We start from the raw sequence: 17,987 nt of genomic DNA, 5'->3' as shown, positions 1-17,987 counted from the left end.
GCTTTCTACGAGAAGCATCATCAATAGATTATTTAGGAGGGTCCTGTTTTCGAGCATTGGATTTGGCCTTACCTTTGCCTTTCTTTTCACCTTTAGAGGATTTATCTGATGTGGTAGAGTGGAAAACATGAACCTTAGAGGTTTTACCAGGACTGGATGAATTCTTATATGGATTATTGGAACCAGTGTTTGAGACCAATTTCTGCTTTGAAGAAGCCTTCATAAGAGTCTGAGACACAGAACCAATGACACTATGAACAAGTGGGGTATCTGGAGACTTTGATGGTGTCAGATCCAATGACAGTCTTGGAGCATCAAGTAACATCTCATATAATGTGCTAGATTATGAATAGACTAGGTCTAAATACTGAGCACAGGTGAGAACTTGCTCTTCGGTAACACATCCACCCATGGCTATGTCCTTAGAAATTTTGCTGATGAATGATTTGGGGAACCATTCTTTCTAAAACTAATCAGCAATCTCAAACTTGATGAGGTGACGGCGACGTCTCCATTCATGGATATGATCAGAGATATGGGTCGCGGTGTCTTCCTTTAGTGATGTAAGCAAATGGGTGTCAGTTTCATAGTGAAATGGTAGCTAGAAATGAGTGAGAAAATCCATACCAAGAGAGTTAAAGTCACCATAGGTACCTCAAGACAATTTGATGTACCACTTAGCAGTAGCACCTATGAGAGTTCTTTGAAAGAGTCAAATATAGATAGAATCATCGACGTATGAATTGGAGGAACACCGGAGGTGATATGTCATCACATGGGCTTGTGGATCCTCCTTTAATTTTCCCTCAAATTTGGGACAATCACTCGAAATCTTTGATGGAACTAGAGGCCAGTATGGCAAATGAAGAATGGGATCATTCATGAGCCTCAAAACATCAGGCAGCTCCAACGTAGCAAAGAAAGGAAATTTCATGTTAAATGGCATATAGGGCCTTTGAGTAGACCCAAACTACGAAGTCCATCCTTGTTGGTAAGGATTTTGCCCCCATAGTGGCGAATTTTGTGCATATGGAATCTCATTATGACCTGACCTTGTAAAGGCTGACCTTGCTGATACACATATAAGGCTTGTTGCTACCAAGGTTGACCTTGTTCCTGCAAAGGTTGGTTTTTCTGCTATAAAGGTTGGCCCTGCAGCTACAAAGGTTGGCCTTCCAAGGACAAAGGTTGGGAAGACTACTAAACAAACTGTGTCTGTGGCTGCAAAGGTTGTTGGAGTTGTTGCAAGGGTTTCCCTTTCGATTTGTTGTAGCGGCTACAACCAAACTCTAAGATTTTAGCCTGCACAAACTCGGGTTCACTCTGTGAGCTCATGTGAGTCCTTGCATCAACCTTTCTTGTTCATTTTATTCAAGTTTCTGAATGCTGGTGTCTAAGTCATGCTTGCGACCATGTTCTGGAGATGCTCAAACTCTTCGCTTATTATGTGCTTGTTGCATTTGCTATGAAAGCATCTATTGCACTCACACATGGAGTCACATTCACTATTGCACAAACATCGTCTCAATCAATGAATGGTCAATCATGAGTCTCGCAATTATCACTTGCACCATCGGTCAGTCATGTTGAACATGTGTGTCTGGATGGTTTGGGTAGTTTCGTCATCGAGTCATGTGAGTGTGTGTTTGTATGATCGCCTATGCATCTTTTGATAATTCACACACTTCATCATTTTTGTTGAAGTTATAAGAACTAGACTCCCCTCTGACGGTCAGACCATCACCTCACATTCGACTCGATCGACTGTCAATGAGAACAGTGTAGAAGCACCAGGCTAGTCTTTTCAAGTTGTGTTGTCCGCAAGCAATTCAATCATCCCTCATGCTAGCAACCTAGACTCCTCTAAAAAATTATGCATAGGCCACTAACTTTACTCACTCAGCTGACTGAGTAAATTGCGCAGACAGGTTAGATAGACACCAAGTTCCCATCCCCGTCTCCCTCAAAAAATTGTGCAGTTTTCCCAGTCATCCATCACTACAGTCGATCGACTGTTCATCTCAGAAATTCCACAATGTTCATGAGTAGGCCTTCCACTGCCCATCAATCATCTCAACTCAGAATTAGCATAGAGATGATCAATACGCCAGCCTCACATCCTCAATGTAGTTTCCCTTCCTAGAAACCCCAAGCAGCAGACTGACAGTTTCCTGTAGGAATTGCATAGTTTCTGCTACCAATGACTGAGCAACCAACTGCCAGTTCCCTCTAGGAATTGTGCAGTTTTCACTACCAGTGACCCTAGCAGCCAACTGCTAGTTTCCTCTAGAAATTGTGCAGTTTTGGCTGCTAGTGACCCCATCAACTAACTGCCATTTCCCTCTAGGAATTGTGCATTTTTGTCAGTTGGTCTCCCGGGCAGTTGCTCCCAAAAACTGTAAAGTTTCTGCCTGCTGACCCTTCATGCAGCCCAACTCGTTTCTCTTGAAAATTTCTCAAATTTTGTTGTCCAGCTCCCTCTTCTAGTTCATTCCAAAAATTTCGTTGAGCATTTGTACCTTGCCTTCCTATAGCTTGGACTATCCCTCACAAAATTTGTGCAATTTTCCTTCCCAGCCGAGCCAAACCTTGCAGATAGTCACTGTCGACTCAAATTTCCTGTCTCCATCACTCAGTGACTCTTATGCAGTTTTTATCAGCAGTGCCCAGAGCCACCATCTTTCTTTGCAACTTTGCGCCTCTCCTAGTCACCTTCATCCAAAATGATCATCTGTCATGGTAGACTAGGAAGTTTTGGATTTGATGTTATCTCGTCATGAGTGACTGTAGGTACAGGTACACCAACAAACATGGAAAGACAATGAATGGGATGAATGAAGGGAGCATATGCAGAAGTATAGGTTCACCAACAGATGAATGATCGATCCATGCAAAATGGACAAACGCGACGAACATGCACCTTCGCGAACATATGAGCCTGTCAAGCCTCCCAACATGCAAAAGCTTCATCAAGCGAACCAAGGACCATCGAAGACTCCATGCACTTCACCATGCGGAGGGGAATCTATGATACACCATGAAGACATGCATCACCCAACAACATTGTAACTCGACATGCACTCCAACAGTAGCACAAATGTACCATCATTGTCATGTAAAGTCATGTCATGAGTCGTGTCGCCCACATCTCCACTATGGGCTATGTTTTCAATCAATGTGATGTAACATGGAAGTCCAAGAGATCCAATTGTTGAGCAAAGAGTCATGTAAGTCAAAAATTCATGGAAGTCAAATGGTCATGACGGTAGTCGAATAGCCACAATGGTTAGTTTCACCCTTGGCTATAAATACCCCCTCATTTGTACATGCAAGGACTTTTCACCTCATCTCCTCCCACGTATCCAAGAGAGTCTACAATCTTTTCTTTGAGGAGTAAGTAGTGGCTCCAACGCCCCGCACTTGGGTTTAGTGATGTATGGTGTAACAATGTGTCTTGGAACTTTCACTTAATTCAGAAGCCTACTAACAAGCCAACACATTTTCACACATGTATTGTATCTGTTTTAAGACTGATCCTTAACACTTGTAATGCATGTTTCTTTAACTTGTGTTCTACATATGAACTGTTTCATTTGTTGTAATGCATAATATATTAATGGAAATGTGTTGTATATGCTTTTAACATTGTCTCACTTGTGTAGAGTGCTCTCCTAGACATCAAATAGACATTTCACATGAAGCTTGTTGTAACAACCATTGCACTCATTTGGACTGATCTGTTGAGTGTTGTACGTGTTATCTTACCTTGTATGTTGTGACTACAACATCTGTGTGGATTTATCCTCCAAACGTTGTGCATGTCCTTTTGTGTTGTTTGTTCCTAGCAATGTTGGGACTGCTCCAAATTGACCTGGAACTCACTCTCACCCTCTCCCTCGATAGTGAAAGAACCATTGACACAAGTGACACTTACCCTCACCAGGAATGTGAACCTCACCTCTCAAAGACAAAGAAAACCACTCTCTTGTGATGACAAGCAAGAGTTGAGGCAGATCTTTAAGATAATAGCAACCGAGCCATTGTAACGGATGGGACTCCTTCACCAAATGGTTTGAGGTCTAGTTGGGACTTCATACCAGGAATATCCCATGAATGTTGGCAGGTCGAGCACCATCAACATTTGTGGTGCTAGAAGGAGGGCAACCAGTTGTACATGGATGAAATTCTCCTCACACTCACTCATCAACCATCTAGTCAAGGCAATAATTTGCACTCCCTCTCACCTACACGTGACTCTGCAGTTAGTTACTCCTTACCTCCCATAATTGAACACGAGATTCCATATCAACACCTTCACTTCTTCCGTCCCATCACTCGCCAATTCGTGAAAGAAATTGGACTGGTCCCAAGCATACAACAACTTCCATATGCATCAAAGAAGTCAAAATCCACTCCCACAGGGGTTGTTGTGTCATCGGTGGAGGAAGCAATGCTTGCCACACTTGAAGGTCTCACAAAAGCTATTGAAGACGGAGAGGAAACTCCAGTCTTTCGGAAAGGTGAACAAGAAACTCTTGTGATCTTGGGATCAGACTGCAGTACAGGAGGTGGAGGTGGAGACGAACCAACAGACTTAGAGCCGAAACCATCAAACTCTGAAAGAGAGGAAGCGGATGAAGAAGAAGAAGAGATGGCTGACCCAAATTTTGAATGGATGACTCAGGGACCATTGGCTCTCCTGGGTGTTCTTCACAAAATGTCGAAGTGAATGGAGAGAATGAACATCAAGTTCAACCCTAACAACACGGTGAAGGTAGAAGATCATTTGGACAACTTCTACCTGCAACTACAAAACCTTAAGGTATGTCATGATGATGTAGCTTGTATATTTTTCACATGTGCCTTGGATGGTTGCACAACTACATGGTATCACAACATTCCACCAAACTCCATATAGAACTGGGGTGCATTTAAATACATGTTCCTTGAAATTTTTGGTGATGACAAGACCCCAACTATGTTACTAAATGAATTGGGTAGCCTAAAGAGGGATAGGAAATAAAAGGTAAAATATTTCAACCAAGGGTTTACATGCATATTGAAAAATTTTGCAGCGGACACGAAACCTAATGACTCCATCATTGTTGATTACTACACGTATGCATTTCTGACCAGCATTGCGCATTTCGTCAAGCAAGCTATGAAACCAACACTCTTGGAAAACAAAAAAGAGGCTATTGTTTTCAAAAAAGACCTGCACGTGATTGGATTCATCAAGGATGATGAACCAGCAAAAGTCTCCAAAGGCGTGAGTAGGAAGTCATAAGTGATGGCAAGCAAGGGTAGAGACAAGGACGAAAATGATACTGAAACCCTCACTCGCCTTGTGAGGAACTTAACAACTGAAGTGTCCGAGCTTAAACAACATAAAACAAACACATTTGCAAGGAGTTATCCACCTAAACAGAGATAAGGAAGCAACTCATCAGGAAATAACTGGTCTGCTCAAGAAAATGTACAGAGCTCTGTGTTCAATGGAAATCAGTGCGTAGATCATGAGTTATGTTCGTTTGATGAAGAACATCACCCAAAGAACTTCCTTTCAGACTAGAAGTGAGTCGTAAACTTGGTATATAGTCATACGCTTGATGCAGAGAGTGGTATACAGAAGTAGTCAGATAACAGACATTATGAGGAAGGTATTGCACCTGTTGAAGCATCAAGTTCTAGTCATGTGGTGAACGCATATCAATGCTCGCAAGCAATGCCAAAGACAAACACCAAGAAACATCCACCAAGACAAAATAGCCATTACAATATTAGGACTAAGGGGCTCCCCCTACACTTGGGGAAATGCAAGAGAAGGTCAGACTGCTAATAAGGAAGGTTGATCCATCGATCGTCCCAAAGTAGAAAACAAAAAACAAGTCCGGGAAGACATCAGTAGGCAAGAGTACTTCCATGAGCAACAAAATGCAAAACACTCTCCCGAACAACACGAACATCTATTCTACCCCAGACACCTTGGTAAGTCTACCACCTCTGTACTACAACATTGTTGATGTCATGAAGAAAACTCGGGCAAATATCAGTTTGTTTGAGTTGGCTAAGATCCAGAGTCAACAAGATATCCTGCTACGCGCACTAGGACAGAAAACAATAGATAGCACAACCTCTACCATAAACGGAGCAAGCGCACCTCCCAGATCACTTTCCATAGTGATCAATACACTCCAAATGGAAGAAACACACTCAGGTTTCCCCCCATTCCTGCTATCTTTTCAAATTTTCCATTGCAATGTTCACAACTGTCTGGTTGATTCCGACACGGCAGCCAACATCATACCACTCTCCATTGCGAAAAGGATCAATGCACAATGGAGCAAAACATCCGCATGAATCATCCAACTTAATCAAACATCTGTACCTGTCATTGGTGAATTATGAGATGTGATCATATGACTATTGTATGATGATCGAATCCACCAATACATCAACAGAATGGTTGTATACATCCTGAAAGCATACCGTCTACTACTCAGTAGAGATTGGTCTAGCAAGCTAGACAAATATTTTGCTATAGAATGGTCTCACATGTGGCTTCCATATAAGGGAAAAAAACAAATCTGGGTAGATACCGAGAGGTAAATGAAGCATAATTCCACTCCCCTCAATAGTGAGAACGAACCATTAGCCCTCACAGAACTCATGTTTGGCAACTGCCTCTTGGAAACAACATTGGAGTGTTATCTTGCATGTCCAGCTCCAACCTCATCAGATACACAGTTGGGACTCCTTCGTTTCCCAACTGTTGGTTATGAAACTTGTATAGCTCATTGTACTGATAGTAGCAACAATAGTAGTGGCAGTAGTACTAGCATGCAAAATGATCCATGTATGGATAAGTTGTGGGCCATGGATTTTGATGAATTAGAGACACATGATGGCTCAAGGACCGAGTGTTTCTCAGCCGTCCAAAACAATAGACAATGCATGATCTCAAGTTGTTTGAAGTTCAAGTGCACAAACAACACTGCTAAGTATGAAGCACTCGTGCTAAGCATACAAAGGACCATTAACCTTAATGCGACTGCATGCAAATTGATATTGTACCCCACGGACAGTGCTGATGCTTTTAAGGACATAAAAATTAATGAAGCTAAGCATGAGTAGCCCCTGAAAACTGCATCCAAGGGCAAGGAAGGTAACTTCACTCCCAAGGTTGGGTTTTCCCTCAACAAGCTCTATGGTTTGTAGAATTTTTGTTAAAGGACGAGAAATAGTGGGACCCAAAGGACCACCACTACGAATGAATAGAGAAACCTAGAAACCTATCAAGATCTGAAGATAGTGAATCTCAGTACAAGCTACATGCCGCAACAACGACAAATCTTTGATCGCTTGACTAAACATTACTGGGATGGATTTACATGGGCAAATGATGACTTGAGAACACACTACATGCGAGCAATTCAACATGGGATTCCAGGTAAAGGAGGAGACAACCCATTGCAACAAAGACCAAGTAACACACACATGTTGTTCGCGCTCCTTATACAAGGCAAATTGACTAAAATTTTGGATGATTGGGTTACTTGCAAATTTCATCATCATATTTGTTTTTCTAATTTAAATTCCACACATAAGAAATCCGGGAAAATATACCTATGAATTAATTTCAGAAATTTGAACCGTTCTCAAAATAAGAACAACTACCCTATGCCATCATCCGAGCCCATGTTGAACACATTATCTAAAACAATGGTGTTGTCTTCACTTAAAGGTCTTTTGGAATGCTACCAAGTTCCAACAGTGGATCCCAGTGGACTTGCACTAGTCTAGGAGAAGCTTGATCTACAAACGTATCACTTGCAATCACTTGACGGGAGGACTGATCACCTTCCTATCAATGGCCAAGATCTCAAGCATTACCTTCAATAGGCCGGGCCGCACTCGTGTCATGTACATAGTCTGCTTTCTGCTTGTTGTCTTCATCTTTATCACCTTTCTTATTATCTAGTTCTTACTTTGTTTGATTTTGCTTACTATTTTTGTTCACATTCATTTTATTTACTTGATATATTACTATTTTTTTCCTAGAAATAAGTTCTGCCAACTACTATGTTCTAGCTTCTGAATAGATTATGTGGCTGAAATTTGAAGAAACTTGTGACACTATAGCACTTGGCCAGTCTTGTGTCTGTCTTCTCTGTGCTTGGCTGTAACCTTTGGCCAATGAAGTCTTGACGAACAATATGAACCGCCTGCAAGGGAAGTTTTTGTCCAATCATGAACGTGTGTCCTGTCTGGGAAGCCCCATGCATATACTCAGCCTTCTACTATGTGTGCTCAAGCTCATCTAACTAGTAGAAATGGAGAAGGGGAAAATCTAAATGAGAAAACCTATGTCAGAGATCTTACATGCTTCTCTGAAGCAACAACCTCTTTTACTCTCAATAAGTCGGGATCCCTCTTCCACCCCAAAAAGAAAGAAGTGCCTATCCATAGTCCTCTTGAAAAATACAAAGGCGAAAGAAGAGAAAGGCTTCCTACGCAGAGAGGTGAAGCATTCAACTCCACTGGGGTACTGACCAAGCTCGCTGGAAATGGAGCAATGTGTGTGTTCCTGCGTGACTCTGTCGAGGTACTGTCTAGGCCTACTGGCAGTGGAGCAACACCAGAGATGAAAACCTATACTCTGAAAAATTTCAACTCGCAAGCTAAAATACCCTTCCCAGATTTGAAACACTATTATCAAGTTGAACTATTGATTGTGTTTGACTGAGTTGGAAAAATTTGAACCATGTATGTCCATGGGGTAAGTGGGGAAGCCGAAGTAACCCACACAATGATTCAATACACCCAAAAATAGTAAGGTTCTATGCTAGCAATGAATTGAAATAAAGAAGATGGAGTTTTATCAGTATGTTGCCAAGTGTTGTAGTGGCTACAACCACCCTTAAAAATTTTGGCCTGCACCCAATTTTGCAACCTCCCTTGAGAGTTTCACTTGATGACTACACATAGTCAGGTTCACTCTATGAGACCGTGTGAGTCCTTGCATCTACCTTGCTTGTTCATTTCATTCAAGTTTCTGCATCCTAATGTCTAATTCATGCTTGCGACCATGTTCTGGTTGTGCTCAAAGTCTTCACTTCATATGTTCTTGTTGTGTTTGCTATGAAAGCATATGTCGCACTCACACATGGAGTCACATTCACTGTCGCGCAAGCATCATCTCGATCAATGAATGGTCAATCACGAGTGTCGCGCTTTTCACTTGCACCGTCAGTCAGTCATGTTGAACATGTGTGTCTAGATGGTTTGGTTTGTTTCATCATCGAGTCATGTGAGTGTGTGTTTGTATGATCACCTATGCATCTTTCGATCATTCACACACTTAGTCATTTTTGTTGAAGTTCTGATGACCAGAATCCCCTATGACAACTCGACCATCACACTACATTCGACTTGATCGATTGTCAAGTAGAATAACGCAGAAGCACCAAGCTAGTGTTTTCTAGCTGTGCTGCCCACAAGCAATTCAATCAACCCTCATGATGGCTACCCGGATAGTCAAACCCGACAAGCACCCCGGGACTGACTCCACTCAAAAACGGCACAGAGGCCACTAACCTTACTTGCTCAGATGACTGAGGAAATTGCATAGACATGCTGGATAGACACCAAGTGCCCATCCCAGTCTCCCTCAGAAAATTGTGCAGTTTTCCCAGTTAGTCATCCTGATAGTGGATCAACTATTCATCTAAGAAATTGTGCAGCAGGCCCTCTGTTGCCCATCAGTCATCTCACCTCAGAAATTACGCAGAGATGATCAGTAGGCCGACCTCCCAACCTCAGTGCAGTTTCCCTCACCAACAACCCCTAGTAGCAGACTGCCAGTTCCCTCCAGGAATTGCGCAGTTTTTGCTGCCAATGACTGAGCAGTCAACTGCCAGTGACCCCAACAGCAACTGCCAGTTCCCTCTGGGAATTGTGTAGTTTTGGCTACCAGTAACCCCATTAGCCAACTACCAATTCCCTCTTGGAATTGTGTAGTCTTGGCTGTCGATGTCCCAAGCAGTTCCTCCCAAAAACTGCGCAGTTTCTTCCTGCTGACCCTTCATGCAACTTAACCCGTTCCTCTCAAAAATTGCGCAAAACTGGTGTCCAACCCCCACTGCCAGTTCATTCTGAAAAATGCATTGATCAACCTTACCTTACCTTCCTGTAGCCTGGAATGTCCCTCCCAAAATTTTCATAGTTTTGCCTCCCAGCCGAGCCAGACCTTGAAGATAGTCATTGTCGACCAAGGTTTCCTATCTCCATCAATCAATGACTCTTGCGCAATTTTTTTCAGCAGTTCTCATAGCCACCATCCTGCTTTACAACATTGTTGCCTCTCTCGATCACCTGGATCCGAAATGATCATGTGTCATGGTAGACTAGGAATTTTTGGATTTGATGTCGTCTTGTCATGAGTGACTGCAGGTATAGGTACACCAACAAACATGGAAAGACGATGAATTGGATGAATGGAAGGAACACATGCAGAGTGACAGGCTCACCAATGGACAAATGAATGATGCATTTGAAACGAACGAACGCAACGAACATGCACCTTTACGAACATATGAGCCTATCAAGCCTCCCAACATGCAAGCAAGGAACAACATGCAAAAGCTTCATCAAGTGAATGAAGGACCATCAAAAAATTTGTGCACTTCGCCATGCGGAGGTGAAGTTATAATACACCATGAAGATATCCATCACCAAGCAGCACTGTAACTCAACATGCACTCTAGCAACAACATGAATTTACCAACATTGTCATGTCAAGTCATGTCGAGTCATGTCATGATTCGTGTCGGGCACATCTCCATTATGGGCTATGTTGTCAATCAATGTGATGTAATGTGTAAGTCCAAGACACCCACTTGTTGAACAAAGAGTCATGTAAGTCGAAATGTATGGAAGTCAAACGGTCATGAGGGTAGTTGAACAACCACAAGGGTTAGTTTCACCCTTGTTTATAAATACCCTCTCATTTATACATGTAAGGACGTTTCACCTCAGCTCCTCCCACATAGCCATGAGAGTCTGTAATATTTTTTCTGAGTAAGTAGTGGCTCCAACGTCCCACAGTCGAGGTTAGTGATGTATGGTGTAATAATGTGTCTTAGAACTTTCATTTAATTTAGAAGCCTGCTAACAGGCCAACACATTTTTTCACATGTATTGTATCTGTTGTAAGACTGATATTTAAAAATTGTAATGCATGTTGCTATAACCTGTGTTCTACATCTAAACTATTTCATTTGTTGTAATGCATAATCTATTAATGGAAATGTGTTGTATATGATGTTAACACTATCTTGCCCGTGTAGACTTCTCTTATGGACATCAGACAGACCTTTCAATTGAAGCTTATTGTAACAACCTATGCACTCGTTTGGACTTATCCATTGAGTATTCTACGTGTTATCTTACCTTGTATGTTGTTACTTCCCCATCCGTGTGGACTTCTCCTCTAGAAGCTGTGCATGTCCTCTTTTGTTTTGTGTTCCTAGAAATGTTGGGACTACTCCCAATTGACCTAGAACTCACTCTCACCCTCTCCCTCAATAGTAAAAGAACCATTGAGACAAGTGACACTTACACTCACTAGGCACGCGTACCTCACTTCTCGAAGACAAAGAAAACCACTCTCCTGTGATGAAAAGAAAGAGTTGAGGCAGATCTTTAAGATAATCACAACCGGGGCATCATACTGGATGGGACTCCTACACCAAATGGTATGAGGCCTAGTTCGGAATTCATCCCAGGGATATCCCCTAAATGTTGGTGGGTCCAACACCGTCTGCACAGTTGTAGCATTTGTCCTTTATGTTGCAATGCTTTCCCTTGTTACTGCAAAGATTCCCCTTTCTGCTATGAAGATTTCCCTTGCTGCTGCGAAGGTTTTCCTTGTTACTACAAGGGTATCTAGACAATTCCTTGGGTGATACCGTGAGGGTATTGATATTTCCTGAATTGGATCTAGCCATATCCACTAGGCATAGTGGATTGGCCAAGCTGAACATAAGCCCCAGCTTGAGGAATGTAAGGCGGATTTACCATAGCTTGCAAACCATATGGGACATAAGCTGGTTAGAATGGAACCTGAGCCATATATGGCTATTGGTATGGGATGTTACCTGACCCAGATGGACTAATGAGGTTAGGAATAGCATCGTAAAGGGATTGATTCATTCCAACCATGTGAGTTTGTAATCCACTTATATTGGTTTCGCCAAACATCATGGAGATATTCAGATCATGCTCCCCATGTGATGGCACAGTCTGTCTACCCACTTGAGCGATAGAAGAACTTACCAAGACCTGACCTGAGACTGTCAGTTGAACTAGAAGATTCAGTCAAAAAGATGAAATAGATTGAGATGAAATGGTAGGTTGAACTAGAACTGAAGTGATTGCAGTTTGTACAATTGATAGAGAGGTCATGTTTTGAACGAACGGACCTGACATCGTCATAGTGCCAGAAGGCCAGATGGGGTTTTGATATAATGAAAAGGCACTAGGAGTGCCCAAAACCAACTGAGCTAGAGAGGTATAACCATGTGGAAATATGGGCTCACTAAACTCAGGATAAGAGAGAGACGAGACTCTTCCCGTAAAAGGGAAGCCTTCTGGAGGGAACTCGTATCCCTACTCATTATCTATGTGAGGAGAGTGGGTAGCAGAAACTTCTGAATGACCCAGAGAGGAGACTGGCATCTCAACTTTTGACTACATAGATGGAAACAACTAGAGATGAGGAACCATACATGTATGAGGAGATAACTCCAAAGGAACACCAGGCTGATCATACGAACTATACGGATGCTATGGAGATATCACAATAGTATCAGACAATGCGTTCAGTGCATAAACAACCAGTCTTTGCAGACTTTCTAGATTCTACGGACTCTCCGATGTCCAGATAGGATTATCAAAGGAATCTAGATTAGTTTCTTGTGGTGACCATGAATTTGATGGAGGCAAGCAAGAATACAAAGATTGGATACTCAAAAGAATTCCAAGTTCAACACCTTGATCCTCATGTGACTGAGGAAGTTCTGGATGAACTCCATGGGAGGACCCTTCAGTATTAGACAATGAAGGGGAACTATGAGATGGACTCAATGGTTCAACCATGATGGCTTCCCCTCAATAGCAAAAAAGGAAAGGAAACAATTTGATTAAGGCTTTAACAATCTTGAAATTAACAAGGAATTTCTCAATTTGGTCTAAGAAGAAACTTCTTGGGATTGACATGTTTAACATGGGTAGTTAAATTTTCAGAACAAAAACATTTCCTTTTCATCTTTTAAGAGTCGAGAAAAGCACGAAAAGGTGAATCTAGTTGCCTTCAATGGTTTTGCGAGCATGAAAGGAAAAGTTTCTTAATGATCTCTTAAAATTTAAAGAGTAAAAAAATATCAAATGACTGCTCAAGTGAATCTAGGTAAAAGGAGTACCAAGTAACCTTGAACTGCAATATACACCTCAACCAATAAATTGGCCAAGGACTTGATGTATGTGTAGGAAATCTCCTCGAATGTTGTGTTCAGTGTATGATGTTTACGGGGCGACAGACTCAGCTTCCTATGGATAAAGGATTGAAACCTAGAGGGGTCTCCCTTTATATACGCAATGGTACATGGAGCACAAGTTTGTGCTAGCACTGTCTAATTCTGAATCGAACGACAACTGATAAGTTTTAAACACACTGAAACACATCTCTAATCTGGACCACTAGATATGATCATTAATGTTTCAAATGCTCCTTAGGTTAATTGATAGATTTTAAAGTTGATCTTGTAATTATGTCTCAATTTCAAGGCCTTAACGATGTTTCTTCTTCCTAAAAGCCAAACTAGATGATGAAACTAAATCTTTCAATTTGGTGAAGGCTAGCTATGTAGGGAAGAAAATCACTCAAATCATGCATCAAACCAAATTCAATATGCATCTATGATCATCTTCAAATGCTAAATGCAAAATATGAAATCTAATCTTTCACATGATAAGCAAGTGCAACGCCAAAACAAATCTTAAAGAATAATTTCCTTAAGATGTAATGATGATTTTTCTCTTTAATAAAGTGCAACTAATGTAATCTATTGCAAAGGGAAAGAGAATCCAAGAAAAACAAGAAGTATGAAAATCTCTTTCACCTCAATGGTTCGAATGCAACACAAAATGTTCTAAAAACTAAGGAAAGAATAGCTCTCTCACTTTTAGTTCGAAACATAAAAACTTCAAAGGAAACATTTTCTTTTGATTCCAAAGAGACAATCGATTTGTGATCTATCGCTTGTCAAATGAAGCTTAAGAAACTTTCACTATATCCTCTAATGAAAAAAACTTAAGTCACAAGAACCAAAAGCAATCTACAATCACGTCTAAACACACAAAGAGTTTTTAACGCAGGCAATCAATCACTAATCTGATGACCAACGAGTGTACTAAGGTTGACCTAGAAGACCTAGAACCCTAAAAGGCTAATCAAACTTCAAGAACACTCAAGCTAAGTCAATAGGAAATTGCAAGCAGACATTGAGAGAGTCAATGAGAAACACTCTGGTAATTCATAAGGAGAAGACAAATGAAACCAAAAATCAAAGAGAAAACCCTAAATTTCTAAGTTTTCTCTAATCATCGCACCTGTCAGCAGTAAAGTAGTGATCATCGCTACTGTAACTTAAAAACCCACTCAAGTTAACAATCTTCAAAGACAAAGGACAGAGGAAAAGGACAAAGAAATATAAAATTTTCAAAAACAGCTCATGTTAACAATCTTCAAACATCTAACAGGAAATAACACTAACTACAAGCAAGAAATGAAGTCTAAAAATCAATGGTTGACCAAACTCATCAAAAGACAAGGTGAAGGAAAGAATGGAAAGGGTCATAGGCTCCCCAATGGAGTCACCATGGTGTTGACAAGGTTAATCCTCTCTCCATACAAAAGCAATCCCTCTAGCCCAATGAGTGGGTCTAGCAACTAAAGGGACAATCAACTAGACATCTTCCTAGATTATGATTGAAAAATAGAACAAGAGAGAAGGCCTACCTTGGTCTAATGCTAATCCGATTTCCTTTGTTGAGATCCTTGAACTGCTTGTGTCAAGGTCTTGTTCCTACTTCTTTTAGCACTTATGTACCTACACAAATGACCAAGAGAAAACAAAGCATGCCAAAACCAATAGCAAATCCAATTATAATATATTTAGCTAATCAAGGAATGCCAAACCAATACATACATGAACATATATATTTTGGGAAGAGGAACCAGTAGTTTTATTATTATTTAAAGAATAAAGGGGAAGCTTACAACCATAGCCTTGATGTTGAAAGGCTCTCCTTTAGTGGTAATCCAAGTCCAAGCCAAGAAACTCTCCAACACTCCTTCTCCAAGTCTAATGAATAACCTCTAAGCACAAGCTCAGCATAGGGGTGCAAATGGACATAGATCAAACATTTGGGGATGGTAGAGGGAAAATTTATAGGCTGGGAGAGGGAGTTAGACCTCCCCCAAAGATAGGATTAGGCCCACATATTAAGGAGGTAGCTCATAGGGATGAGACCAAGAGGTCAAATTTGGAGGATTCAACGTCATCTATGAAAAACCACAACCAGCTTGCCACTTTGGAAGCTTTTAGATGACAAAGCTTCTCATCCTCTTTGGGCAAACTTCCTATTTGATACCATCGCAAGTATGAGAGAGAACAAAGAAATTCCTCCACTACCTTAACAATGTGCAACAAGCGATCATCACGGTTTTGAGCTTCATAAGGGCGATGATTCTCATTTTAGGGTTTCATGAGCTATTTCTTTAGGGAAAGATCTAGATATTTTCCAGGCAAAGTTAAAGGATGGATTTGAGCTAAACACATTGATGAGTATACTATATAACAATCATGTTTCGGGAACTTCAGGGTATTTCACAGGGAAGTGTAGGAGGCGTGACAAAATAATGTGTAACAATGTGTCCTTTTGAGGAATTATATGGATAGAGTTGTAACTCTTCCATCAACGGGAGTGATCTAGTCAACAGGTATACTTATTCGACTGGAGATGCTGACGGACATGAAGCAGGAAATGTAAGTTATAAAGAAGAATCTAAAGGTAGCATAGGATAGATATAAAAGTTATGTAGATTAGCACAGGGTGCTCAAAGAGTTTCAGGTTGGGGAGCAAGTGTATTTGTGCATCAATCCCAAGAAAATCTCTTTGAAGATTGGTTCATGTGCCAAGTTGGCACCATAGTATTGTGAACATTTCGATATCCTTGAAAGGATTGGACCAGGGGCATACTCACTTACACTACCTCCAACAGTGAGAGTCCATGATGTTTTCCATATTTCATTTCTTAAGAAGTATATAAAGGATGTTGATCATGTTATTGATTGGTCTGTATTATAGGTGGAGCAAGAAGGAGAGTTACAGTCGAAGAATTAGTGCATATTGTAGTTGAAACATCTCATGCTCAGGAAGAGAACCATAGAGAAAGTTAAAGTGCAGTGGAATCACTTTGGGCTTGAAGAAGCTACATGGGAGATGATGGATCAGATGCAGCCACTACATCCTTCATTGTTTGCCAGTTGAGGCAAAGCAAGTTTGGTTTGACATTATTTGATGTTTGGCATATGTTTTCTTGATGTTTTGATATTTGTATATGTATATGTATATGGATGTAAATACTACAATGAGCTAAGTTATAAAGCTACAATAAGTGGTATGGTTAATATCTTGTCATGTTCTCATGATGTTTTGATTTTGAGTAGGTCCTTCATTGTAAATACTATAACGAGCTAAGTTATAAATATCCATAAGCAGTATGTTTCCTTTTTAGTGATTTTCCTGATGTCATAGTGTGGTTTAACACCGAGGACAGTGTTCTCCAAGTGGGAGGGTTTTGTAATAGCCCTGATGAAAAGTTCGTGTAATGAAAGTTAGTAAAGACAAAATAAGACCATGAGTAAGGAACATTTATTCCAAGCTGAATGTTGGGCAAAGATATCCTAGTGGGCATCAATGGATGTGTTTTTAGCTAAGGAAAATTGGAAAAGGCTGAGGCAAAGACACTAGGCATACAAAATTTATGGCATATTTATTTATGAAAATAAAGGAAATTAGGAAAAAAGCAAGCTGAAATGTCATATGTTGCATGTGAAGAGGAAATTGATGGAAAAATAATGGAAAATGAAGAAATTATAGGCCTCATGTGTAAAATTCTAATGAGGATCTATTCATGGCTTTTTATCAGTTCAAGTTTGGAGCTCTCTCATTATTTTCTCTCTCTCTCTCTTGATCACTTAGAGAGTGTTCTTGGAGCACTCTAGTTTGGAGCAAGGAAAGGAAAAGAAAGAAAATGAAAGGATAAGAAAGCAAGGAACAAGGAAAGGAAAGCAAGATCAAGCGGCTTTGTCAAGAATACTTGCAAGTAACCTATTGCATGTGTGATTTCCTAGCTGGTTTGGGCATGCATGGATTTTCATGTTGGTGTATGGCTCTCTTATTTTCGATGGCATGGCCTTGTCATGTTATTATAGTAGATTTCATCCTAGCCCAGCTTTTTTCCAGATGCCATGGTATGTTGGGATGTGTATCTCATTTTTTCAGCTTTGGAATTGCTAGATGGATTTCAGAATCCGGGGGAGAGGTGGTCTCAAGGCTCCCTTGATCAATTTTGGTGGGATGCACAGTTAAGCCTAAGGGATTAATCTTAGTTTAGGGCCTCATAATATGGGTTTGGATTGCGATAAATACTGAGAGATAAGTAGACAAATAATTCCTCAAGGATAGTGATGGATTTTGGATGGAATTCCAAGCTTTGTTTGGTTGTGATTGGAGCACCAGTTTTGGTGTGATCACAGTTTGATGAGGGTGGAGGTGGTTTAACCTCTGGATTCCCTTGGTTTTTCTTGGATTGGTTGTTCTATGAGATCCCATATTCATGATTGGAATATGGCACGAGG

This window comes from Pinus tabuliformis, chromosome 3_1 (genome assembly GCF_031772625.1).
Source record: "Pinus tabuliformis cultivar Carrire ecotype Pingquan chromosome 3_1, CPIR1, whole genome shotgun sequence".
Lineage (NCBI taxonomy): Eukaryota > Viridiplantae > Streptophyta > Pinopsida > Pinales > Pinaceae > Pinus > Pinus tabuliformis.
This window is presented reverse-complemented; position numbering follows the sequence as displayed.